This window comes from Corythoichthys intestinalis, chromosome 12 (assembly GCF_030265065.1).
Source record: "Corythoichthys intestinalis isolate RoL2023-P3 chromosome 12, ASM3026506v1, whole genome shotgun sequence".
In the NCBI taxonomy this organism is placed as follows: Eukaryota; Metazoa; Chordata; class Actinopteri; order Syngnathiformes; family Syngnathidae; genus Corythoichthys; species Corythoichthys intestinalis.
Genome location: NC_080406.1, coordinates 6,771,533 through 6,788,836, shown reverse-complemented (window position 1 = coordinate 6,788,836; position 17,304 = coordinate 6,771,533). Strand labels below are relative to the sequence as shown.

Below are 17,304 nucleotides of genomic sequence, written 5' to 3'. Positions count from 1 at the left end.
CCATCGAAAAATATTTAATAGTCTGGTCTATGTCTGATTCCTTTGGTTGATTAATATAAATAAACGGTAAAGCTCTAACGGAGACAGAACTTTGGAGGACGGCTGAGATGTGGACACATTTAGGACAGACAACTCAGGCATCTGATTATTTTCCATTTCACTAATTTCACTCTTACAGCGAATCAATGACATACTTTATCGAAAGTTATGCAACATTCCCACAAAAACTGAATGGAAAATAAATAACGAGAAAAATTGTGAGGATTGAAGGAGTACCTTTTCTCGTAGGCGCCGTCTGTTTGCATTATTCTAACACACTTAATATAATCAATCAGGGAATAGTATCTTTTCTCTTATTTACTGATCGACTGTTTGTATCACTCTAACACACTTAATATAATCATCAGGGAATAGTATCGTTTCTCGTATTTACTGTTTGACTGTTTTTATTACTCTAACACACTCAATATAAAATGAATAGCACTTATACAGTACCAGAGTTTAAGGAAAACAAGCAGAATATAGGACATAAGAGATACATGACGCCTTCTTATCACGGAAGCCCAACGTGTGCGTCATGCAACTGACTGAGCAAGATTGACGCTGACAAGCCCACGTCTGCACTACCAACTCTCGCAATCAGTTGTCCCGGACAGTCCAGAACAAATGGCGGGACGCCCTGTCCCAACACAAGGAACACCGGAGAACGCCCGATATCCAACTGATAACACGACTGATAACACTCCATGAGTCCCTTTGACGCTGAAGTGGCAAAATCCACAACCCTCTTTGCCCTGACAACAGTAACGCCCGAATCCTCCAGTCCAATCCACACTCCTATCTACTCAATCTACTCAAGTAAAAAGTATGGCTTAGTAAAACTACTCTTAGAAGTACATTTTTCTCAAAAAGTTACTCAAGTAAATGTAACGGTGTACATGCAGTGGGGAAAGTGGGCCAGAACGGTCAGGAACGCAGTTCCGGTATAAGATTCAGGGCTGGAATGCTGTTCCGGTATACAGTGCTTTGATTCCAAAAATATGACAGCCAAAAATATGACAGCAACTGTCAAAACGCTATGTAAAAAAAAAAATGCTAAGCTGCCACACATGCATTTCATCTCCAAGAAGAAAATAATCTACCAACATCAAATTTATTTTATGACGTCATCCCAATAAATCCGATAACAATATATATTATCGGGTCTGTTAATAATATTTTTGGTATTGTGTCGGATTGGGATGTGTGCATTTGTTTCAACTCCTGTTTTGACAGTATGCAAAGTTTTGTTACTTTTCTAGAAGCCAACTCAAATTATATTTATTTGAAAATATTAATATGTGCACTTTATTTGAAGTCAAAACTTCACAAAACTTTTTCTTTGTTCATTATAATAATGTTCATGTTATCATGAAAATTCTGGTTCGGTCGAAGGCAAATCTGCTGAATCAACCATTAGTATTTTTGACCTACAGGTGTTCAAAAACTCAGGTGAATATACATTGAAAAATATATTATCGATTATCGTATTGGTATCGGCCTTGAGGAGCAAGAAGTTATCGATATCAGTATCGGTTTCAAAAAATGGATATCGTGCACCCCTAGTTAGGCTACTTATTCATTTCCTTATGATTTAAAAAAGTCAAGAAAGTCAAAAGTCGTTTGCGCGATCTTCAAAATATATTCCATTTCACCCTGCATAATATAAGTCATTTGTACTTATTTTTCTGAATGTATGTAACTTATATCTTTATTATTTAAAAAAAAAAAAAAAAAAAAAGCAAAAATAAATGTTTACATTAACTTCAATTTTAATATACATCCTATGTTCTTAAGTAGTTAAAATTGAGATTTGGCATTTAGTATGTGAGGAAATGAGGGAAAATAAAAATTAGGAGATGGAGGTTGGGGTTATTGCTGTTTATGTTAACTTTTATTTTGCAAATCATTGAAAAAATACAATTTTGAATGAAAATCAGTTTTTGTATGTGGTATAGAAATAACTGTGCCAAAACCGTTTTCTTTGCATTTCAGTAGTTTTAGGAGGTTTGATCCCCCCCTCCCTAAAATGAAAATAAATAAATTTTAAAAATAACATTTTTGGCTCCGTGGCGACCTTCACGTCTGGGAGTTCCGGCAAAAAAATTCTAGCCACTTGCACCCCTGGGTACATGTAACGCTTTACGACCCACCTCTGCTCATAGCAATAGCTTAGCATTAATAGCAGTAATAGTACAAGTCTTTTTCATAGTAACAGTTGGACTTTCTTTCTCGTAGTATGAGTTTTTTCTCGTCTTATTGCTACGAGAATGAAAGTCGTATTATTTCAGTGGGCTAATGAAGCTGAATAAACTGCTATTTACTTTACGTAGCGCTTTGCCTCCGTTAAAATCCACAATATTGAAAGCAACTTGTGTTTTAGAATCGTTTTTACAAATAAGTAAAAGGAAAAGCTTCATATTTTGGATCATCTACATCAAATCATTATCAATAGAATGATTTATAAGCTACCATAACCTCGCCGTAGCGCCCAACTACGTAGATTTCCAACGTAAGTGATGTAATAGCGAATTGGAATAATATTGTGCATCTAATGAGTCTATATTTTAGAATCTGCTTCATAAATAAGAAAATCCTTTATCTTTTGGCTCTTCTACATCAAATTATAATCAGTAGATCGCTTTATATTGATGCTTCGTCGTAGCTCCTAGCTAAGGTACATGTAGTGCTTTGCGGTTCAACCTATGTATAAATATGACTTTTAAATATAAATAAATACGGTCCTAATTCTTTATTGTAGAAAAATATTGTGTTTTTAGGATTTTTTTTAATGGTGACAAAGCAGTTTTTAAAAGAAACACAAAAAAGATGTGATATATTAATAAATAATAAAAATACCGAGGTAATCGGATCAGTCCTCAGTATCAGCAGAGCCTCAAAATCGGTTACTTGGAACTCGAACTCAGGTGCAAAAATATGTGTTCGGGACAACTCTATCGTTCTGAGGTTTCCTTTTCACAGAGTAACAGGCTTGAAAATTATTAATTGGTTCACATGAAAAATATTCACAGTAGTTTCTTTGTCCCTTTCAGTATATGTGCGTTATCGCCCAAGGCTATAACGAGGATGCTAAGACCTTGATTTTGTTTAATTTGATGTGAGTGATTACATCATTCCCGCAATAGCGAGACATGACTGCTTTGTCATCTGAACGTTAATCCCTACTCAGTAAACGTGGGGAAATGTGCTGCAGGTGTTAGAAACTGACATTCCCTCTAAAAAAAAAGAAAAAGAAAAAAAGGCAACTTCCTGACTGAGATGGGCCAGCGTCTAATTAGTCCTGGAGAAGCAGGAATCTTTTTTCTCTTTTTTATGATTCCCTCTCACTGTGTTTCACATTAAAATAGTTTCCAGTGAAAAAGCCTCAGGTAATACCTGCTCGAGGCTCTGCCAGAAGGTCAGACTGAACTTTTCAGGCATGGCTTCGACTATTGTTCGATCACGTTTTAAAAGGAAGGCATTTTATTCCTACTTTCATCCAAAATTAGGGCTGCAGCTATCAATCATTTTAGTAGTCGATTAATTGATGAACTAGTTAGTTCGAATAATCGAGGAATCGGATAAGGAACATGAAAAATTAAAATACCTGAGCTGAGCCTCAAAAGGTATTTAAAAAAATAAATAAATAAATAAGGCTCTATGTACAACAAAAGAACAATTGGCTAACTTATATAGCAAAAGTCTGATAGCTTAAATGCTATAAAATGCTAACATATTTTTATTATTTTTTTAAAATGCTCTTAACAAATGGTTCATACACACATTAAACTAACTACCTCAAACAAAAACTTAGCTTATGGTGGTCTTAACAGGGAGCAGTTGGGTTCAGCCATGTGAAATGAGGCAGACCTGAGGGCAGTGTATCCACCCTAATCAATAAAACTAAATGCAAACACTTTCAAAACTAACCATCACAACGCCACTTTAATTAAACGAATACTCGAAGTAATAAAATTCAATTTGAATATTTTTTTCTAATCAAATACTCGAGTTAACCGATTAACCGTTGCAGCACTATCCAAAATAATATATGTTTCAAGTTTAAATTCAGTGTCGCCTCAAACGGTATAAAAAAATAAAATAAGGCTCTATGTACAACAAAAGAACAATTGGCTAACTTAGATAGCAAAAGTCCGCTAGCTTAAATGCTATAAAATGCTGACATTTTTTATTTTATTTTTTTACCCCCCCCCCCCCCCCCCCCCGAAGTTAGCTGGGATAGGCTCCAGCACCTCCGCGACCCTCGTGAGGAATTAGCGGCATGGAAAATGAATGAATGAATAATGCTCTTAACAAATGGTTCATACACACATTACCACAAAAAACTGGCTAAATATGCTTATGAACTAACTAGCTCAAACAAAAACTTAGCTTATGTTGGTCTTAACAGGGAGCAGTTGGATTCAGCCATGTGAAATGAGGCAGACCTGAGGGCAGTGTATCCACCCTAATCAATAAAACTAATTGCAAACACTTTCAAAATTAACCATTACAACGCCACTTTAATTAAACGAATACTCGAAGCAATAAAATTTAATTTGAATATTTTTTTCTAATCAAATACTCGAGTTAATCGATTAATCGTTGCAGCACTATCCAAAATAAGATATATTTTAAGTTTTCATTCAGTGTCGCCTCAAACGGTATAAAAAAATTAAATAAGGCTGTATGTACAACAAAAGAACAATTGGCTAACTTAAATAGCAAAAGTCCACTAGCTTAAATGCTATAAAATGCAAACTTTTTTTTTTTTTTTTTTTTTTTTACAATGCTCCTTACAAATGGTTCAGCATGAATGCATAAAAAAACATGAGCTCAAACAAAAACTTAGCTTACGTTGGTCTTAACAGGGAACAGTTGGATTCAGCCATGTGAAATGAGGCAGACCTGAGGGCAGTGCATCCACCCTAATCAATAAAATTAAATTAACCATTACAACGCCACTTTAATCAAACGAATACTCGAAGCAATAAAATTTAAGTTGAATAATTTTTTCTAATCGAATACTCGAGTTAATCAATTAATCGTTGCAGCACTGTCCAAAATAAGAAAATGTATAATTGGCTTTCATTCATTCATTTCATGCATGGATAGATCAGAGGTGATCAGAACCTTTGAAAAATGTCATTATTTTTTAAGTATTAACTCATTGGCTGCCTTTGGCAACAATAGACCTCCAACCGATTTTGACTGGGAGGGCTGACAGTGATCGTTCCCCTGTCATATTGAACCGGATGGGTTGGATTTGATAGATTAGACCAGTACTGAACCCCACGAGTTTTACAAGGAATTAGATAATGAAGTCATTTTTTTTCCCAGCTTCAAAACTAATATACAGTAGCTAAGCTAACAAGCTAATATCTGCAGTAAGCGAATTCAGAAAAGTTTTGGCAGCTTGTTTATATAAACAGGTAAAAATTTTATGTCTAATGTTTTATCCTTCCAGATATAGAGATACCGTACCTGAAGCATTCGGCGAACTCCTTAGACTTACTCACCGAATCCCTGGGGTGATCGAACCCAGGTTAGGAACCACTAGATCAGACAAATATTTTAAAAACGTAGGGAACAAATATGCAACGCATGGTACTGTAGCAGGAATTTTCCAAGTCAAAGATCAAGTTCTTCGGCATTCTGCAAGTTGGAAAGCTTGTCCAAGGAGTGTGACCATCACTGTGCATTTCAGAAATTTTTTTTTTTTTTTTTTTTTTTTTTTTTTTTTTTTTTTTTTTGGTGTGCTACTGGTCCTTGACATGATTGAGAGGCTCCGCCCATCTGGATGTGATTAGGTGGGCCAAAGAACTGAAGACATGCAGGTCTAATTGTAACCAGCTGACCGCCCGGCTAGCAATGGACGCGCTGGAAAAATGGAACGTACCTTTCAAATGCCACAAAATTGCTTTTTCTCCATCCGAAGCTTTTCTAATTTTCCACAACAACCCATAATCCACCTGCACGCACACACACCCGAGCACGTACTTCCACGTGAATTCCTCGTAGATGGGAATGGTCTTTGCTACATGCGCGTTGATGCATCGTGCTCTATTACAGCACACAAGCCCGGATTGTTTATTGTCATTTGACAGGTTAGTGTGTAAACCACAGCCTCCTGATTACATAGACTTTGTTTGGGCAAAAGACCATCTGGTTCCCATACAACTGTCAGGAGTAACAGATCGCCGGCCGCCTGCCAGAACCTATCAGCAAGGAAGCCGAACGGTCCGTTTGCTAATCTGCGAGATTCCCAACACAACAATGGACACTTCATCGTACCTGTCAAAATCAGGTTAGCCTGCGTTTTGCACCACTTAGCTTATTCCAAGTGCATCCAGTTATATACGCACCTTTTGGATTTTTTCCATAAATGTATTCTACTTAAAGTAGAACCTCCAAGTTGGTTCCATGACGCTGGGCTGATTACAGTTTGTCCCAGAGCAACATTTACCATTGAGCTCAATTATAATAGCAGAAATTCCAAGACTACTAGAATAGTATAGAAAGCCTTTATTGTCATCTTCTTTGACCAACTGCTCCAGGTCTCTGAGATTTGAGGGTGCCTTCTCCAAACTGCCATTTTCAGATCTCTCCACAGGTGTTCTATGGGATTCAGGTCTGGACTCATTGCTGGCAACTTTAGAAGTCTCCAGTGCCTTCTCTGAAACAATTTTCTAGTGCTTTTTGAAGTCTGTTTTGGGTCATTGTCCTGCGAGAAGACCCATGACCACTGAGGGAGACCTAGCTTTCTCACACTGGGCCCTACATTATGCTGCAAAATTTGTTGGTAGTCTTCAGACTTCATAATGCCATGCACACGGTCAAGCAGTCCAGTGCCAGAGGCAGCAAAGCAACCCCAAAATCATCAGAGAATCTCCACCGACTGTGGGGACCGTGTTTTTTTCTTCTCTTTTTTCGCCTCTTTTTTCCCCCCTGTAAACTCTATGTTGATGCCTTTTCCCAAAAAAAGCTCTACTTTTGTTCCATCAGAGAACATGCTTCCAAAACGTTTTTGGCTTTCTCAGGTAAGTTTTGCCAAACTCCAACCTGGCTTTTGTATGTCTCTGGGTCAGAAGTGGGGTCTTCCTGGGTATCCTACCAAAGAGTGCCTTTTCATTCAGACGCCGACGGATAGTACGGGTTGACACTGTTGTACCCTCGGACTGCGTGACAGCTTGAACTTGTTCGGATGTTATTCGAGGTTCTTTATCCGCCATCCGCACAATCTTTCGTTGAAATCTCTCGTCAATTTTTCTTTTCCGTACACATCCAGGAAGACCCATGACCACTGAGGGAGACCTAGCTTTCTCACACTGGGACCTACATTATGCTGCAAAATTTGTTGGTAGTCTTCAGATTTCATAATGCCATGCACACGGTCAAGCAGTCCAGTGCCAGAGACAGCAAAGCAACCCCAAAACATCAGGGAACCTCCGCCGACTGTGGGGACCATGTTCTTTTCTGTGAAGGCCTCTTTTTTCCCCCCAGTAAACTCTATGTTGATGCCTTTTCCCCAAAAGCTCTACTTTTGTCTCATCTGACCAGAGAACATTTTTCCAAAACGTTTTGGCTTTCTCAGTTAAGTTTTGGCAAACTCCAACCTGGTATCCTACCATAGAGTGCCTTTTCATTCAGACGCCGACGGATAGTACGGGTTGACACTGTTGTACCCTCGGACTGCGTGACAGCTTGAACTTGTTCGGATGTTGTTCGAGGTTCTTTATCCGCCATCCGCACAATCTTTCGTTTAATCTCTCGTCAATTTTTCTTTTCCGTACACATCTAGGGAGGTTAGCCACAGTCCCATGGGCTTTACACTTATTGATGACACTGCGCACGGTAGACACAGTAACATTGAGGTCTTTGGAGATGGACTTGTAGATTTTAGATTGCCCATGCTTCCTCACAATTTTACTTCTCAAGTCCTCAGACAGTTCTTTGGTCTTCTTTCTTTTCTCCATGCTCAATGTGGTACACACAAGGACATGGGACTGAGGTTGAGTTAACTTTAATCCATTTTAACTGGCTGCACATGTGATTTAGTTAATGGCACTACCTGTTATTTGCCACAAGTGCTGTTAATTACACCAAATTACAAAACACAAATTGCTCTTTTATAAGGGAAATCAACAATTGGTGGTCACATTTATAGTCAATGTGAGGCAAGCTTCCAGTCTCCCTGCAGCCGGTTCCTCAGGTCTGTCTTGACCTGCACAAGAATAATAAAAAAAAATGTTTTAAAAAGGAGAGAGATCTTATCTAGGACATGAAGACACACAGGCATCTACCTGATATTGTACAGTCGACCAAATGTCTTACTGTGTTAATTGCAGAGAAGTCTCTCTCACAGTTCACTGTTGAGATGGGACTGTCAACACAATGGCCGACCGTTGGCTCAAGCAAGGGCACATACAGCCCTCCCCATTCATCAATCAGTGATGACATCATGCTGACCTGGTCAGTATTCTGAAACATTCAATGGATTAGCCATTAGGACATCACTCTTTCAATTCCATGTTTTCACAGATTACATTAAGTCAATTCAATTTAGGTTAAAACTGAAGTGTCTATGTGGGAGTTACTTTTCTGATTGTGTTAAAGTTACTCCCCATTGTGCAAAAAGATATTCAAAAATAATAATAATAATAATAATAATGATTTGTTTCAATCGTCATCTGTTTTGTAATTTTTTGGATAAGGAATATGCCATAAACAATGAACCTTTTTCAACACTGTAACTTAATTTGAAACATACAATTATGATTAAGAAAAATAATAGTGGCGCAGTTCTTAATACTCACTTTGATTTGTGTGGTACAGCCAGGACTTGAACTTTGCCTTGTCTGTCTATGTTGCGTCCCAGCCAGACTCCCTGTTTGCTTCTCTCTCCTTCCCTGGATTTAGTGCGCCTTCCTGATCTCTCATCTCCAGCTGTGATTTTGCCTCATTCAGTGTTTGAAAATGTTATCTCAAAATTAAAATACAACGCTTGCCATAACCATTTGGTTATTTCTACTCCTCAGAACGTGAGAATTAAATACATTCGGCACCTGGGAGCCATAAGCGGATTTTAAGGGGGGCCACGTCCTCCTGGAGACCAAAAAGTGTAATTGCATGTAATTGACGTTCCTATATATATTTAAAAGTTGTAAAGCAATAAAACTGCAACAAAAATAAATGAAATGAACAAAAAAATATATTTTAATAATGGGTAAAAAAAAAATGTTTCGAACACATCATGTGACTAGCAACTTATACAGTCATTTGCTTTGCGTATAATTTTCAACAACAACAAAAATTAGGGGAGGGCAATTTTATTTTTCAAATGATTTTTTTTTTTTTCTTAAATTGAAAATGTATTTATTTATTTTGATTGAAGTACCTTTTTCGGGGGATTGAATGATTTAGACACAAATGTCCTACCCATAATATGTCCGAAACACAAAAAGGATTGCTTCAATCAAAGAAAACTTTTTCAATGAAAAATTAATTGTTCAAATCCACATTTTTCAATCTGAAATATTTATTCACATTCAAAAACTTTTTCTATGATTGGAATTTTTTTTTTTTTTTTGATTGAAATGATTTTTCTTTTTGAAAATATATATTTTTGAAGCAACTTCCTTTTTTTGATTGAATAATAAAGACAAACATGTCCTGGCCAAAATGTGGCCCAAACACAAATCAACATTACTTCAATCAAAAAAGTTGCTTCACTCGCGAAAACATTGTTTACCGTCTAAAAAAAAAAAGCGTTTGTGACGTTCTTTGCCCCGCTTTTAATTATGAAATGAAGTGTATTTCAGACAAAACTCAGGAAATTGACCTATCTCCAAAAAACACTTTCACCAGATAGTCGCTTACTGGTCACGTCTGCAGCTCCCGCCTTTTTCCTCTGATTGGCTCGCCATCAGAAGGCGACCAATCCACATGAAACCACAATATGACAAGAGACAAGAGAATCTTTGGGTTGAAGGTGCTAATGATGAATCATTTAGCAGTGAAAATGCCGCCTCTCCCCCACATTAAAATAGTATAATAAAACTTTTTTGTTTTTTAAATACCTTAGCAAGTACATGACATTCCCTTTCACGCAGATGTGTCCTTGATTCCTGTCAAACATGAATGGTCGCTAAGTGCACACTGACTCCCAGTATAGCACGTTCTGTGGATGCTTGGTGTTACTGCTGAACGTCACCGCTTGGCTCCAAATGAAACATAACAAAGTTTGAAAAGACATCCAAACAAATGTATGAAGAATGGAAGAGCTATCCTTTTAAGTTCCCTGAGGTTTTGGAGCTCACTTTTCAACCAATGATAGTATGCCATATTCCTCCAAATCAAATATAACTGAAAACAATAGGAAACTTCAATTAGAAAGTTTCCGACGCGACTTATCCAAAGCAAACCAAACAAAGAATCGTCTTCCAAAAGTCAGTTTTTCTAAGAAAAGTGCTAAAATGGATTTCTTCCCATCCATTCATCGTTCTGGAAGGAATATTGGCTCACATCAAAATGGGAAATGGAACAATTTAGTCTCATTTTTTTAATGGATGAACCACCACGTAGATCAAAGACGGTTTATTTTTCAATATTTGTATAATTTGAATGAAGTCGAGCCGTGCGTTGTCGATTTGCGTAGCAGAAATTTGACATTTGTTAAACACAGGGTCAGAATCGGGTAAAATAGAAGAGTTTAAAACATATTTATTTTGAAGGATAAACTCATTGGCTCCGATTTTCGGCGATAGATATCAATAGCAGTGAAACACTGTGTTGTCCAAGTTACTTTTAAAAGGTAAGGTATAGTTACTAGGGCTGTCAAACGATTAAAATTTTTAATCGAGTTAATTACAGCTTAAAAATTAATTAATCATAATTAATCGCAATTAATCGCAATTCAAACCATCTATAAAATATGCCATATTTTTCTGTAAATTATATATATATTCTGTAAAATAAATGGAATGGAAAGATAAGACACAAGATGGATATATACATTCAACATACGGTACATAAAGACTGTAGTGTGCATTTCACTCTACTGTCATTTAAATCTGTCTATGCTGTCCTCACTCCGAAGCGTCTACTTTTTCCAAAGCTAGACAGCTAGTGAACGACGCCTTAATAATCAGACTTCTTCCTTTTTCATCTGATTTATTAATAAAATGGCCTCAAACCATTGTCCTCTTTGGACCGTCGTAAAACTACAAAAAAAAAAGTACACAAGCATTGCATTAGCAACAACGTTAGCTTAGCACGCTATACAGGTTGACTAAACATAAACAAAAAGCGTCTCATACAAAAATTTAACATTTCGCTTACTGACATAATATGTACATTCTTTACAACAACCATACTTACGGACAAATCTTGTCCAAGGATCATCTAAGCACAACATTACAACGTAGGCGTCAGCCCGAGACGTCGTGCAGCCATATTGAACTGGCAAGAAAACAATAAACCATGTCACAAAGCGACCACAAGAGTTCGCTGTTGGACAGCACAAAAAGCCTTGCTGTAAAACTTACCCAAAGGCAGAATACTGTCTGAGCGGGACATGTGCGTTAATTGCGTCAAATATTTTAACGTGATTAATTTAAAAATTAATTACCGCGCGTTAACGCGATAATTTTGACAGCCCTAGTAATTAGTTAATTTTAAGTTTAGTAACTATTAGGGCTGTCAAAATTATCGCGTTAACTGGCGGTAATTCATTTTTTAAAAATTAATCACGTTAAAATTAGGCCTGTCAAACGATTAACATTTTTAATCGCGTTAATTACAGCTTAAAAATTAATTAATCGTAATTAATCGCAATTAATCGCAATTCAAACCATCTATAAAATATGCCATATTTTTCTGTAAATTATTGTTGGAATGGAAAGATAAGACACGAGATGGATATATACATTCAACATACGGTACATAAGGACTAGGCCTGAACGATATTGGAAAAAACTATTGCTGCGATTTTTTGGGGGGTTGCAATATATTGCGATATTATATTGCGATATTAAAAGAAATATATATATATATATATATATATATATATATATTTTTTTTTTTTTTTTTTGCATTGAAAAAAGATACATATTATACATATATTGGACATGTTTTTTTCAAAATGTTCCCCCTAAAATATGCTTTACAAAATGTATATGGCTAACTTTAAAAAATGATTCACTCGCATATTTTCAATTTTTAAACAAATTATGTCACAATGAAAAATATGGCGTCTGTAAAAAAGTCACGGATATCTACCTCATAACTTTCGCTAAATTGTATTTTTTTGTTACTGTCGCATTTTCCCTGCTATGATAGATGATAAATAACTTACCCGAAAAAAGAAAAATTGGGGAAAAAAACGTTTAAAAGGGTAAATATATGAAAAAGAAAATCTCGACCACTCCTTGATGTCTGCGATTTCTGCTATAGTACCATGTTTCACCCATAAAATAAAATGAAATAATCCAGCTGCGGCCAGTCACAGCTGTGTCTTGACACTCAGTGATACATGCGACATGGAGCTTTTGGATCGAAACAAGATAGGTACGCGATAATATCTCGTTAAAGTCATGGTGTCTGTAATTCTGCTCTCGCATGCTCTCACCTCCAGCTAGGGTTTTGCTGTTTAAAAAACATTTCTTTTTTTTTTTTAAAAATGCCCTCCTGTTAAAAATTTTTCTTCCCCCAGAAAGTTGAGATTTTAAGCTTTCCGATCATGTACCACACATGCAGATCATCGAATCATTTTTAAACAAGAATAATGTACTGTAGTAGAAAAATGCTTTGCTTTATTTAATGCTTCTGTTTATCTACCTTGGCTGCAGAATCACTTCTAGTGTTTATTTCCAGGACACAACACAACAGGTGTACAAAGCATACCCATTCGTCAGAACACCGGCTGTCCCCAACGTTTCCACGCACACACATTCATTCCAGCGCACGCTTCCTTCATGCAACACGTGCTTAACAAGTTAAACGACGACTGAAAGATGCGGTGTGATTGAAGTCCGCCTCTGTGGCAAGATCAAACACAACCATCGTTAACTTTAATAAGCAAGTGCGCAGAGGAACAAAGACCTAGGAGAGGGAGGGAGGGAGAGGGACAGGGAGGTTGTGTGTCACTAAAGCGATCAACTCAGGACAGAGAAAGCATGGAGCAACATACATTTGTGGATTAAAAAAAATAAAACTATTGCAAGTACTTGCGATGGGACTATTGCACACGTGCACATCGCGATGGCGATGTTTAAACGATATATCGTTCAGGCCTAATAAGGACTGTATTTGTTTATTATAACAATAAATCAACAAGATGGGATTAATATTATTAACATTCTGTTAAAGCGATCCATGGATAGAAAGACTTGTAGTTCTTAAAAGAAAAATGTTAGTACAATTTATAGAAATTTTACATTAAAACCCTCCTAATGTTTTCGTTTTAATGAAATTTGTAAAATTTTCAATCAAAAAATAAACTTGTAGCCCGCCATTGTTGATGTCAATAATTACTTACACAATGCTCATGGGTGCTGAAGCCTATAAAATCAGTCGCACCCAAGCGCCAGCAGAGGGCGGCAAAACTCCATAAAACTTAATTAACAAGTGAGCGTTTCACTGTACCGTCATTTAAATCTGTCTGAGTGGGGCATCTGCGTTAATTGCGTCAAATATTTTAACGTGATTAATTTAAAAAATTAATTAACACCGTTAATGTGATCATTTTGACAGCCCTAGTTAAAATATTTGACGCAATTAACGCACATGCCCCGTTCAAACAGATTAAAATGACAGCAAAGTTTAATGTTCGCTTGTTACTTGTTTTTTTGGTGTTTGGCGCCCTCTGCTGGCGCTTGGGTCCAACCGATTTGATCTGTTACACCATGAGTGAGCATGGTGTAATTATTGACATCAACAATGGCGAGCTACCAGTTTATTTTTCGATTGAAAATTTTACAAATTTAAATAAAACGAAAACATTAAGAGGGGTTTTAATATAAAATTTCTATAACTTGTACGAACATTTATCTTTTAAGAACTACAAGTCTTTCTATCCATGGATCACTTTAAGAGGATGTTAATAATGTTAATGTCATCTTGTTGATTTATTGTTATAATAAACAAATACAGTACTTATGTACCATATGTTGAATGTATATATCCGTCTTGTGTCTTATCTTTATATTCCAACAATAATTTACAGAAAAACATGGCATATTTTATAGATGGTTTGAATTGCGATTAATTACGATTAATTTTTAAGCTGTAATTAACTCGATTAAAAATTTTTATCGTTTGACAGCCCTACTAATTACCATTTTTTTCGCACTGTATGGCGCATCGGAGCATTATAAGGTGCAGTAGTAGTAGTAGTGGTGGTGGTTGGGGTTGCATTATGCATCCACTAGATGGAGCTACGCTAAAAGGAATGTCATGCCATGAGGTCTCAATATTGATCCATATAAAAGGAGTTTTGGTTCATAAAGCGTACTGTCGGATTGTGAGAAAATTAAAGGCTTTTAGTGCCTTACAGTGCGTAAAATACGGTACTTTATTATTTATTTTTAAAATTTATTTTACTCTAGTTTAGAATTGAGTTGTCCGATATTATTGGTTTTTAAAATGATATATGATAATGTCGACATCGGTTTTTCATTATCGGTTTTGGAGTAAATATGCATGTTGACTTCAAAGTAAATGTAGAAGCATTCTGCCTTTGTGCAAGGGCTGGTCACAGCTTAGCAGTGTTGTTAATAACGGCGTTAGAGTATAACAGCGTTATTTTTGTCAGTAGTGTGTAATCTAATTAGTTATTTTTCCCATTTTTGCAACACCATTACCGTTACTGAGGATGTGAAAGCGTGTGTTACTACAGTTTGGTTGAATGACGAGCGATTTAACCTGATGCTAGGTGGCTCGTTAGCTCCTTAGCATCAGTGTTGTTTATGGCAGTCCTTTTTAATTTTCGTCTCAGTCTTTTGGACGATAATACTTATCACTCTTAGTCGTATTTTAGTCTTTTCAAAATGTTTTTGTCTTCGTCGAATTTTTGTTGAAGAAAGCCCGCAAACAGTTTGCTGAAGACATGTCAACAAAGCACATGGATTTCTGGAACCATGTCCTATGGTCTGATGAGACGAGCGGGCTTTCTTGTGTACCATCTTCAGAAGAGGCTTCCTCCCGGGGTGACAGCCATGCACACCAATTTGATGTAGAGTGCGGCGTATTGTCTGAGCACTAACAGGCTGACCCCCCACGTCTTCAATCCCTGCAGCAATGCTGACAGCGCTCCTGTAACGAGTCACATGACATTTTGGTGGGAAAATGACAAGCAGTACTCAATTTGGATATTTAGGGATGTAGTTTCTCTCTTTTGTTGCCAGGGGTTTAGATATTAATGGCTATATTTGGAGCTATTTTGAGGGGAAAATAAATTAACTCTATTATATAAGCTGCACAGACTCCTTTTCATTGTGTCAAAGTGTCATTTTGTCAGTGTTGTCCCATGAAAAGATGTACCAGTACTTAAATATCTGCAGAAATGCTAGGAGTGTACTCACTTTTGTGATACACTGTAGTTATTCAAAACGTTAGCAGCACAAACAACCACAAACGTAGCACAGACGATTGACATCATTTTTATATACCGTAACTTTTGCACTATAAGGCGCACCTGACTATAGGCCACCCACCAAATTTAGCACGAAAACGGCATTAGTGTATAGATAAGCCGCACTGGACTATAAGCCGCAGCTGTCCTCATTGTATTATGGGATATTTACACCAAAAGATATTAACCGGAAACACTTTATTTGACAGCGGTATCATACCACTGTCATAAGACCAAATGTACTCCTGTGAAGCTTCATTGCTTCAAGAAGCTTCATTTGGCCATCACTGCCCCCTTTGGGGAGGCAGTCAACCTCTACTGCTACCTGCTGTCAACACTGTTGTCATCCAACATGCCTCCTAGCATGCATTACAGCACTACAGATTAGGGTTGTTCCGATCATGTTTTTTTGCTCCCGATCCGATCCCGATCATTTTAGTTTGAGTATCTGCCGATCCCGATATTTCCCGATCCGATTGCTTTTTTTTTTTGCTCCCGATTCAATTCCAATCATTCCCGATAATTTTTCCCGATCATATAAATTTTGGCAATGCATTAAGAAAAACATGAATAAAACTCGGACGAATATATACATTCAACATACAGTACATAAGTACTGTATTTGTTTGTTATGACGATAAATCCTCAAGATGGCATTTACATTATTAACATTCTTTCTGTGAGAGGGATCCACGGATAGAAAGACTTGTAATTCTTAAAGGATAAATGTGACTTTGTATATTGTGACTAAATATTGCCATCTAGTGTATTTGTTGAGCTTTCAGTAAATGATACCATTTAACTGTTCTGCCCTGATGGGAAGTGCAACCATGACTGTGCGTAGTGGTACCAATTGATATATCTTCTCTGCGTTGGGAAATAACATAGGGTGTTAAGAAAAAGATCAATTACTACCTTTCTTCCCCACATTGCTTCCCACGATATTTCTAATCGTAGGGAGAGGAATTGTAAGGCTTTAGCTAATTACAAAAAGGCTCCAAATGCTGCCAAAATTCACTCTACTCATTTTACACTGCCTTTTAGCTCTATGTATAGGTAAAACGGCGCCATTACTGATTGAACGCGACAATGCGTGAGTGGGTCGTGCAGCGCATGCGTTAATTGCGTTAAATATTTTAACGTGATAAATTTAAAAAAAAAAAAAAAAAATTACCGCCGTCAAAGGGATAAATTTGATAACCCTACCTTAAGCCTAAACTAAAGACTCTGGATGAGTGTAACATATTATGTCTGTAACATTAAATACAATTAGAAAACGATTTAATTAAAAAATATATAGTATATTAAAAAAAGGCATGTCCGATATTTCTTTGCCGATTCCGATACTTTGAAAATGACCTGATCGGACCCGATCAATCGGCATCCCGATCTCTACTACAGATGTAAATAACAATCAATATTCATGTTCTCTGCTAATTATTTCTTCATATACTGTTCCAGTTGTTTCATTAATTGCTGGTTATTGTTTGGTTTGTGTTGGTTCCCTCCTAGTGTGTCCCTGTGATTGCCCATTGATTTCACCTGTTGTGCCTACTCCTCGTGTAACCTCCAACCTGCATCCTCCTGTGTCATCCACCTGTTCCTCGTTTTCTCGTTACCCCTTGTCTGCATGT

General features: G+C 36.9%; 1 long non-coding RNA gene across 1 annotated transcript; it reads right to left on the bottom strand.

The window, feature by feature from the left end:
• Positions 1 to 8,163: 8,163 nt before the first annotated feature.
• LOC130926794 (uncharacterized) lies at positions 8,164 to 8,987 on the bottom strand. Its single transcript, XR_009066281.1, has 3 exons — positions 8,856 to 8,987; positions 8,374 to 8,520; positions 8,164 to 8,263 (listed from the first exon to the last, which is right to left on the bottom strand). It is a non-coding gene; the product is annotated as an uncharacterized LOC130926794 (long non-coding RNA).
• Positions 8,988 to 17,304: the final 8,317 nt, after the last annotated feature.